Genomic DNA, 6,063 nt, shown 5'->3' with positions numbered 1-6,063 from the left:
AGCCTGTGGGCATGAGAGCAGGAGAGCTGCCCATTCTTAGTATGCCATGGAATGGCAATAGTAAGGGAAATATGCCCTCCTTCCTCTACCCGTTAACACCCGTGACAAATGGGAGAGCCAGCCTCGAGGGCATGAGACTAGGAAAACTGGCTCTGGCCCTTGCCAAGTGCAGAAATCCAGAGAGCATGCTCTGCACCTATCCTGGGGAAAAAAATAGAGCTAACGGGGCCATAGGAATGCAAGTGAGCCAGACCCAAGGGTGGGAGAGCAGAACTGGTCCTACTTCTCCTTGTCTGCTACATTGGGTGAGCTAGCCAGGGCAGTGTTGGTGAGCTCATCCAGGTGGTGATGATGAGGAGAAGCGGGTAGGCTGAAAAACCTAGCTACCACCCAGGCCCAGAACAAGGATTACAAGATAGTCCGCCCCACCTTATCTATGAACTAGTGGAATGTGGTGATGGGGCTGGACCTGCATATCCAAAGCTACATGATCTTTATGACACAAAGCAACAAAAGAATATTCAAACGGAGTCCCAAAGAAGCCCAGTGTAGATAGTGTAGCAGAAGCCAGAGACCTCAAACCAGACTAGTGACTCATAGCAATGAACACCTACAAGTCAAGATGTATGGACTAAGATTAAACTGTGTGACTCACCGGTCCACACCACAGCTTCCACACTGAGATTTGGGGTTTTTAAATTTGTTTGTTCTTTTGTTTTGTTTTGTTTTACCTTTAAATTTTGTTTGGAGGGGAGGTTGCAAGGGCAGAGGGCAGAAGTGAGAGGATGGGAAGATGTGTATGATCAGCATGTCAAATCCACAAAGAATCAATAAGAAGCTTTAAAAATTGTTTGTATATGTTACTCTCTGTACATGGAAGACATTTCTAATGCTATACAACAATGATTCTTAATGACCACATGATGCTTATAGACATCTGTGGCCAGACCTTCTTTAAGCACATTGCAAGAATTCACCAATTTGGTACTTTGAGAAGAAGTAATGTGACATAGCATTTCAAGGTCATATACCTATGGGAACTAGAATTTTCAATTAGAAATTATGGACCCAGTATCTTTGTTCCAAGAAGAGGCTTGTATATGTGATGAGTTCACAGTAATGGTATCATGGCATTTTTATTCACTAAGCATTATCATGATTCAATCATTTGGGAAATAGCTGCATACACATGGAAGTAAATGTGCTCTTTCAACCACTGACATATAGTTATAGAGTCAAGTATGTCAATCTGTTTCTGATGTGCCTGCCCACAGAGTAATACCATATAAATACTCTTATATTAACTTAAATCAAATTCAGGAGTAATAATACAAAAATTGTGAGTAGAGTTTCAGAACCCAATTTCAAGACTGTTGTATAGAACCCACTAAAAATTAAATATCAATGTTTGTTCCTCCTTCCTATTATAGCTAATTAATGACTTGATCATACAAGATTATTATTTTTTTACTTTTTAAAAATTTTGAGATAAAATATAATAACAACTTTTCTCCCTTCCCTCTCCTCCCTCCCAAACCTCCTACATCTACTTCTCCACTCTCCTTGAAATCCATAGCTTCTTATTTCATTACATGTTATTGCATGTATGTATGTGAGTGTGTGTGTGTGTGTGTGTGTGTGTGTGTGTGTGTGAGTGAGTGTGTGTGTGTGTGTGTGTATTCCTAAATATAACCTATTCAGTCCACATATATTATTTTATTATTTGTCCATGTGTTTGTTGTTGTTGTTGTTGTTGTTGTTTTGTTTTGTTTTTGATTTTTTGGTTTTTTGAAGACAGGGTTTCTCTGTAGGTTTGGAGGCTGTCCTGGAACTCACTTTGTACACCAGGCTGGCCTCAAACTCACAGAGATCCACCTGCTTCTGCCTCCCAAGTGCTGGGATTATAGGCGTGTGCCACCACTGCCAAGCTGTCCATGTGTTTTTATGGCTCACCATTTGACAATGGAGAACCTGATTGATGGGCTCTTCCTGAGAAAAGACCACTTCCTCAGCTCCCAGCTTTTCTTAGCTGACCATAGTTCTTTGTGTAGGGTTGAGGCCCTATGGGCTTTCTCAGATCTACACTGACAAGTCCATCAGTGTTATCCTTGGTCAGCTCTTGATTGGGCAGTAATGTTGGTAAAATCACATAGATTTAGCTTCAGACATTACTGGGAGATACAACCTCACAGAAAAATCACTGATCTTTTGACTCTTATAAACTTTCCTTACCCTGTTTTGCAATGATCCCTGATCCTTTAATTTGGAAGTGTTTTGTAGATATATCCATTGGTACTGGCCTTAAGACTAATTTTAACGAATCCTTTATGTCTTCTGTAATATCATACATTGTAGTTCTTTATATGACTGCTAATTGAAAGTGTTCAGTTAAGGAAAAGAACACATATACCATACCAAGTTTACTCAGTAAAGATCATGGAACATGTCTTGTAGATTTTAAAGAAAACATTCATAAAATAGATGAAAGTATATTAAACTGATGTTCTCAATTCCCACTTTACAAAGTGCTTTTTTAGGAACATGCCTCTGCTTGTTCACACTGAATTGCTAGTCCTGTATTTTTTATAATCATTAATTTCATTCCTTAACTCCAACATTTCAAAATTTTCACAGACTATTTACTTCTTTAGCATGTTCTCAACTGAATCTCATACTATGTAATTTGGAATAGCTCAGAGTTATCACATTTACGTGGGTGATATCATATACTATTCTTTCACAACTGAAGGTACAGGAGGAGTATTAAGGGAAAAAAAAGAAATATCACCATAGTATGGTAACAATCAGAGAAAGTGAGATGTAATCAGCTTTCCTCAACTAGTTCTAGAAGCAGTTCCTCTTTCACTACATGAAATATCTTTAAATATATATTTTAAGATGTTTTTCTGAAGAAAACAAATGGAAGAATTAATATACATAACCTTTCCTGAATCACCTTGTTAAAAAATACACAATCGTCCCTTCAGTGACACTTCACATGCAGCATGCCAAAGATATCTTGCATTTAACAAACACTTCACAACTCAAAACAGAAGCATGAACACAAAAATGCCTCTTGAACCAACTATATGGTGCAATTCACTAAGTGAAGCATGAGATCTTTGTCAGTAGCCATTTGCAGCCCTGTTATTCAGGTCCACAGAACCTTCCACGCAAGATCTAAATCATTCTTTAGGACAGAAAGTCAATTACCCTTAACTTATGATAAATCTTTTGACTTTTCAATAATAGATATTTCCACTCTTATAACTCATGAATAACAGAAAATTCATGCTTTCCTTAACTTATTACATTAATTTCCCCAAATCCTGTATGCTTTTCAAATTAACTGTAGACAAAATGTAGGTAAAATTACTTAAATATGTTTTTTTTTTTATAATTTTTCAGGGTGGAAGGTTTACTTTTTCAAATATTATTTAGTAAACCCATAGGTGTGAAAAAGAGCAAACTATATGTTAGTTCCTTCGCTTGATGATCAGTATGCTAGAATAACTGTAGAATATACACTGAAAAAAAATACGAGCCAACCTGAGAAATGCAGTCACTTACCAGTCAGTGTTTATCTTAGCATTCATTTTCAAGTAAAATTGACCCTAAAAGGATAAAAATAAATAATTAATATATAAAAATAGAAATGCAAAACATGAATCTCATATTAGAGTTCTGTTCATTCATTTAACTCATGGGTATCTCTCCTACCCTCCCTTAATTCGCATCACAGAATGGCAGCAGCTGACTTCTGACCCATGATAGCTGAATGATAGTTAATTTAGCTGAATATCTCTCAGGGACACTGATGGCTGGAGGTTAGAGAGAACACATGCCTTGGGTGAGGAAGGAGTAACTGACTAAGGTGGAAGGTTGAATGGAAAGTTTTATTTTAGATAGCATTTTTCTGTTTTAAGATAAACTATACATGGGTCTGGAAAACAAAATTGAAATCTATGTGGTCAGAAGTCATACATCAACCTTCTGGCACATTCCTAGATCTTGGCTCAATTCCAGGGGCCAGATGTTGGAACTTCCATTAACCATGAAACTGTCAGAGGTGAAGGCTGCTTCAGGAGATCTTGACAGTATGCTCATCATTTTAAAGGAAAAATGTTTCTCTCCAACATTAATATGCTACAAGACTCAAAGGAAGTGATTTGCAGATACTGAACTCATCACAAACTCAAAATTCATATACATAGGCTTATACTTTTCCCACCACTGAAATGATAGTGATAGAGAAAATTCATTGCTTTGCACCTAATGTTTAGTGGTTGTGTTTCAGATACACCTTTTGTTATTATTTTTTGTAATTATAATCACAATAAACTAAGCTGCTTGAGTGAGATTAAATTGTATAAATGAGTGATGAACCATAGATATTCCATATCAAGTACTAGGCAGATATTTTTTGTTTTTTCTTTTATTACTTATTTTCTTTTTTGACATTATCATATAATTAAATATTTCCCCATTCCCTTTTCTTTCTCCAAACCCTTACATATAATTCCCCTGCTCTCTTTCAAATTCATGACCTCTATTTCATTTTTTGTTATATACATATATATATATATGTATGTATATATATGTATGTATTCATATAGCTCTAAATATGTAAAAACAATCCTGCTCAGTCTGAATAATGTTACTTATGTGTTCATTTTTATGGTTAACCATTTTGTATCAATAACCAATTGGTGTGGTATTCCTTGTGAAGGACTATTTCTCCTGCTCTCAGTGGTCCTTAGTTGCCTATAATTCTTTGTGTAAGCTTGAGACCTCCTGGACTCCAGACTCCCACAACACCCTATTCTCTTTAGCATATCTATTGTTATTTTTCACATTCAGTTCATGTTTAGGCAGCCATATTTGTGAAATTTTTCTTGATTTAGCTTCTGACAGCCATAGGTAACACAAATAGCAAATCCTCTGTTCCTCTGGCTTTTTTACAAATTCCACCACCACCCCTAACCCAGTGATCCCTGACTCTTACATATGGGAGTAGTATTATAGATGGATCTATTGGAACTAGGCTCTACAAATCTGATTTTCTATAATGTTCTCCTAACCAACTTTCAGGGTTAGTAAGGTCATGAATCTTGGAGGATAACATACAAACACCACTTAACTAAACCAGCATCATCCATAACTACCGTCCAGATATTTGTCTTTATATCCACAGGTATGTGCAGTCCTCACCCCTCATCAAAGAAACTTCTCTTTGCAATAGACACAAATGATGTATAAAAGGTGGAATGAAGTGCCAGACCATGGTGGTGCATGCCTTTAATCCCAGCACTTGGGAGGCAGAGGCAGATGGATCTCTGTGAGTTTGAGGCCAGCCTGGTCTACAGAATGAGATCCAGGAAACGTGTAAAGCTACACAGAGAAACCCAGTCTCTAAAAACAAAATAAAATAAAATAAAATCAAAGGTGGGAAGACGAGATTGAGAGATGGTTGTAGAGGCTCAAGATGAGTGAATGGAAAATAGTTTGCTATTTAGTTGAGTGTTTAAGATAGACCAATTAATATAATAATTTAGATAATACTAGCAGACTGTTAGAAGAGATGAAAGAGGTGATTTTCATTGACTAAGTTTATAAAGAAGAATGTAAAGAGAGAGTTCTGGAGCAATGACAAAGTCAAAACTTTCAAGGTAAGACTTTTATGACTATCTCAAAAACAAAGAAAAAATTCTGCTACAAATTGAATTGAATATACTAGATTTATAATTCGCCAATGCCAAAAAGATATTCAGGGCTAAAGCACGAGTCTAATTCTTTAGCATGAATCACATTTTACTATAAAGTAATCTATGAGACATTTAACACTCCTGTCTACAGTTACAAAATGTCCTGAAAGGTTTGCAAAATGATAGAAGGTTTCATATTGTGTTACAATTCCATATTAATAAGCAAAAATAATTGTTAGAGTTTGCTTTCTATTGTTGGGATTACCACCATGTGATAAACTCTACCCAGAGAAGAAATGGGTTGATTTCAGCTTACTCCCTCCAGTCCATCATGGAGGGAAGTCATGGAAAGAGCTCA

The sequence above is a fragment of the Onychomys torridus genome, chromosome 1 (genome assembly GCF_903995425.1).
Source record: "Onychomys torridus chromosome 1, mOncTor1.1, whole genome shotgun sequence".
NCBI lineage: Eukaryota > Metazoa > Chordata > Mammalia > Rodentia > Cricetidae > Onychomys > Onychomys torridus.
The sequence above is the reverse complement of the archived record's forward strand: the minus strand, read 5'-3'. Positions refer to the sequence as shown.